Raw genomic sequence first — 6060 nt, forward strand, 5'->3', positions numbered from 1 at the left:
ATCCTAGTTCACTCAGCACCTATTACACTCTATTTTTCTTGACACATGTATATTTATAGATTACTAGGCACATGTTACATTCTGACTTGCTTGGCATGAGATATGACTCAATATCTATATATTTCTCAGCATCTATTGCTTACATCACACCTGAAGTCACTCGGCACCTATTGAAATTCTGGCTCAACACATACTATAACTCAACATACATAGTGTACTTAGAATGTATAGTGAAATTGGTTGAGTGTGTTGATAGTCGAATGTTAAAACCATTCTGAGACTAACAATCTCCCCCTTTGACATGAGTGAAAAAACACTTAACGATGCATTATTGATCTGACCTTATTAGTACATTTTTCATTATGCTTGGCATATATGAAAAATATCAAAAGTTGTACAAAATTTTGTAAGGAACAATATAGCTTATTACTCCCCCTGAGCTAATTGTGCCTTGTTCATTCTTGAAACAAAAATTCTATTCTGATGTGCCTGATACTCTTTTGTCTTTTTCCCTGTCCATGTATTCTGTACCTATGTCTTGTATCTGATCTATATGGAATTCCTCTATTTTGTATCAGATTGTAATGCCCCGCCAAGGGATCCAAAGAATACCTAGAATTTTTCACTAAGTTTGGTAGCATTTTTTTTTTTCTAACATGAAAATAAATGCCACATATAACTCATGCACAATAACGGAAGCAATACTAATGTCCATTTGAAATTAAACATAACATACATATCAGATTACATTCCTAAGGATCCCTTAACATTGGTTTACATATAAAAAAATCTAACATACATGAATCTATCTAGTACAACATCCACATGAAATAATAATGATAACTCCAATGTTTTTTTTACATTATATTTCAAATGCTCAATCATCCACTGTACATGTCACAGGGTATGACAAGCTCAAAGATTATACAAACATAGAATAAGGTACATCATCCTATTCTAATCCATGTTTCATCAAAGTAAAGATAATAACATGATACACATGATACATCATCATAGAAGACATATACATCCATCAGAAAGATCAAACATAATAAACTAAGTGCAGGGTTCCTCCCAACCGTTAATAGCATCATTAGACCATCGTGGATCCTAGCCATCCCTCTGTGCATAACATTCCAAATCACTGAAGAGATCATTGGTATTAACATAGTAGGAATGTCACTCCTAACATATACAACATCATATGTAGAAAGTAATCTAACATAAGATAACATCATCTAGCATATGCTAATCATCAATAAAAGGATACATATCCACCATCATGAAGGAAGCATCAGGAACAATGTCTCAATATATCTCAAATGATAAGAGTGGAAAATATACTACCACCTAACCGCGTGGTACCTAAGTGGTCCACTCCCACCGTGCTGAGGAGATAATCTCAAGACCCAAACAAGCTAACAAAATAAAATAGCACAAATCTTTATAAGTCCAGGAATCCGAAAAGTATACTAACTCAAGGGTTCCAAACACAAAATTCAACATCTAATCCCAGAGGCAAACAATGACATGTAGGAACCTACTATGCAAGCAGGAAAGTGTCATCGCATTTATCACATACAAGTTACCCTGGTAGTTAGCTAAAATCCATGGGTCCATACTGATCTCATGCAGCCACTAGTATCCTCTCATACTGATGAGGCATACTATAGAATGCAAGGTCGCAACCATGCATTCTCACTACTCCCATCCTAGCCTGTACAAGCATTCAAGGCATGGGCGAGAACAAAACACTTATCTTTTTAGGTTCATTCAGTTAGTATTAGGTGTGAATGTTATCACTTATTAATCCAACTTGCAATGAGTTACCCTGGCAGCCTCTTAGGGCCCCGGCCCCCATTGCAAGCCTTTTCTCGTCACTACATGCAGATGTCCTACCCTAAGCTCATGTAATCATAAATCTTAAAATCAAAAAAGATAATCCATAATAAAATCATCAAACATGCATAAAAACATCAAATCTCCATGAGCAAACATCCATAGAAAATCATGAACACAACAACTCTATATTGGCAACTGAAGTATCACTAATAATCAAAGTATCCAATGGCTCTCAATAACCAAAATATATCTCAATCATATTGATCAAAGACTCCAAAAATGGTCGATTCAAACATGTCACAACATGACATCATCAAAAATAAATCCACATTTCAGTCCCATCATGGTGACTAAAAAATAACCAAGGATAACTGATTGATGACCAAAAATAATGGTTAAGTCAAGTGTCTCATACATAAGAATCTCAACTATAACAATCAGTAATCACATCCAATACATAGAGCATTCCATTACACAACTATGGTTGGGTTTATAAAGATCGAGATTAAAACATCATCATGACATCACAATTACATAACCCCGAAGCCTCTGGTAGACGTCCTATAACTGGTCAACACTAGTCAACCCAAAACCCAAAACAATAGCATAAAGAATACACAATGTAAACACATGTTTTGGTTTTGCTTTATTTACAAACTTGAATGGAAAAGTCTCGATTTATGTTTCCCAATTTAAATATCAAATGGAGAAATTTCACATTTTAACCTAACCTATGTTTTTTGTATTGGTAGATAAAAGTTTCTCCCTCCAACTCTAACAACTCAATCTCTGTAAGTGTTCTAGAATTTACACGCTATTCTCCATTTACTATTGGAACTAAAATGTTAAATGACTTAGACTTCATATTTTTCATCTAACCTTAATTAGATCAAATTTCAATTAAGAAACATTATTTATTGAAATCTTAAATATTTAAAATTTCATTTAACTAATAATTAAATATATATAACAATTATATATATATATATATATATATATATATATAACTAACAACAAATAAAATTATTTACAAATGTTTTAAAAATAACATTATAAAATCAGATGCAATGTTTTATATATACAAATGTTGCAATACACAATATGTAAGTCACGGCACACACACAGGTACCCTGCAGTTGTAGGGCCTACGGCGACAACGGGTATGTGGTACTTGCTGACATCACAATTCTTGCGACCGCAATTACCCCGGTGTGAACAAGCATGGGTGCACGGGCATCCGTCCCCACTGCGCATTAATAAATACATTTTTCTTTTTAAATAACATTTTTTCATAAAAACGTTTCCATGTGATATGGCACTTTATTAATATGAAACTCTATCATGATTTGACATTCGATTATTAAATAAATAAATATATGTATGTATATATATATATACATATGTATGTATACGTATATGTATAAGGATATATATTTGTGTATATATATATGTGTGTGTGTGTGTGTGTGTGTGTGTGTATATACACACACGCAAAGTTTACCAATATCACAACACATGAACATGTATACATATATATGTATATATTTATATATATATGTGTATGCAGATTTGAAAATATAAACAGTTTATTTAAAAATTCTAATTTCCAAAATTTTCCTATAAACTTTTGATCTCAAATTTATCCAATAAATAATCTAATGGGTTTGGCTATGAATTTAAACCCTAGCCCCGTTTTCTTTTCAGATCTATGCATATAGAATTCTCAAATAAATTAAACTACCCATATAGAGAATGCATACAATAAAAATATGAAATTCCTCAGAAGACATATGGAAGACACAAAGAAGATAGGGAATGTATGATGTGGAAATAGCATAAGTAAAACCACAAGAATCTACTTGAATGCTGACGCTATAATGCTCTTCCTCAAAAAACCGCAGAGCAAGCTCCTCCCTTCTTTAGAGTTCTCGAGTCCTCCAAAGCTCCAATTGCACTCCAAACACTATGTCTAAGCCTCTAGGAATGTCTGAATATAAAGAGCGCTTAGGAAACACCTAGGATGCTTCTAGAAACAACTAGAAGGTGTCACCAACTAAGCATGGGTCTTTTCCAACCTTCAAGATGGGTCATAGGGTTGTAGACACCATGTGCTTAATTGATGCACTAACCCTCGTGTTGTTGACACATGAGAAATAGAAAAGTGCGTTAACTCCCATGCAAGCTTATAACTCCAATTCACTTTTAATATAATTTCTATTTAAATATTTATAACTTTTATTATTGTTATTTATTTATTACTTTTATTTTTATTTTATTATTATTATTAATTTTAATTTTATAATTTTTTTTTATTTATTTCTTTTTCCTCAATTATTTCTCATTTAATTAATTATAATCAAAATATCAGATAACATGATATTTTATATTAATTTTCTCAAATAATTAATTTATTAATTAAATATATTTATTAAGACTTAATTAATAGAAAATTCACCATAGACCTCCAAGGTAAAATATGAAAACCCATCATAGAGCAAATCACACAAACTCAGTCTAAAGGGTCAAAAATCATGAATTATGTCATCCGACATATTCGGTGGGTAAAATATCTAGATACTTGTCCTACCTCACTAGGACAATTGGCTTAAAGGTTTGGGATTTGGACTTGAGAATTTATCTCCCTTCTCTTATCATTGAGATAGTATAATAGGGTATGCTCATCCTAGCAATTCAGGGAAGTCGATACCAGGTACCTAAAACCTGCAAAAAACCATGCATGTACATACAATATATATAATGCTAAGCTAAAAGGACAATGGCAAGAAGTGGTGCATCATTTAGATCCTAACTAAGCAGGTGACTACAACTCCCTTCCTTAACCACATAAAAAATGCCATACAATAAGAAAACACACACACCATACACATGCAAGTATGGGGTAATTATCCATAATAAAACACATGAGATAATAAACCATCCAACTAATCATCAACAATAACTGAAAACAATATAATGATCATCATGTATGCATGAAATGTAAAGTCTAAATGATCTCATCACATAATCACTGAATTCATAACATAATGTTTGATAGTGTCAAAACAATACCACTCATCCATCAACATAAAACTAGTCCATCATAGTCTGATAATAATAGCAACAATATGTCCAGAAAAGATGTGAACGAGGGTAGGCACTACATCCACCCCCCCTTGGGTTAGGCTTACTCCTGGAAGCCTACAAACAACTAGGGATATAACTCCCTCAATTTGGCTACATCCTCCCAAGTAGTTGAAGAATCATCAGTAGGGTCCCATTGGACCCTTACTTGCTCGATGGTTCGACCCCTAAGGGTCAACTCCTACTACTCTAGAATATGAACCGGCTCCAAAGCCAGCTTCCCATCCTGTACCTGCAATGCATTCCAATCAAGAACATGTACAATATTAGGGATATACTGCCAAAGCACGTAAACATGGAAAATATCATGAATGCGAGCTAGGCTAGGCAGTAGAGCAAGGTGGTAAGCAATTGGGCCAATCCTCTCTAGAATCTCAAATGGTCCCACAAAATGAGGTGCTAGCTTAGAACCCTTTCCATATCGGATCAGACTCTTTCACAGTTGCACTCTCAAGAAAACCTTATCACCCACAACAAACTGCTTATTAGTCCTATGAGCATCAGCATACTTCTTCTACCTATCATGTGCCATAGTCAAGTGCTCACAGATATGCACTACCTGTTGCTCCATATCACAAAGTATCTCAGGACCCAAGAGGATGTGATCTTCAATATTGTCCCAACTCAATGGTGTACGAAAAAGACGTCCATATAATGCCTGAAATGGTGCCATGCCAATAGAACTATGATACCCGTTGTTGTGAGAAAACTCCACCAGGTAGAGATAATCCTCCCAATGTGTTTGCCTATCCATCACATACATCTGTAACATATCCTCCAAAACTTGATTTACCCTCTCTGTCTGACCATTAGTCTCTGGATGATACGCCAAACTAAAGTTTAACAGCGCTCCAAGCTCATGTTGCAACGATGTCCAGAATGCAGATGTGAATACAGGATCCTTGTCAAAAATGATCTTTCTAGGAATACCATGTAATCTCACAATGTCATGCATGAAGACATTAGCTACAAAAGCTGCTGTATAGGAAGACCTAATCGATGAAAAATGCACCACCTTAGTCAACCGATTAACGATGACCATGATAGCATCATGACGTTGAACACTCATAGGTAATC

This window comes from Cupressus sempervirens, chromosome 3 (assembly GCF_028749045.1).
Source record: "Cupressus sempervirens isolate cs-2001-9-10 chromosome 3, ASM2874904v1, whole genome shotgun sequence".
Lineage (NCBI taxonomy): Eukaryota > Viridiplantae > Streptophyta > Pinopsida > Cupressales > Cupressaceae > Cupressus > Cupressus sempervirens.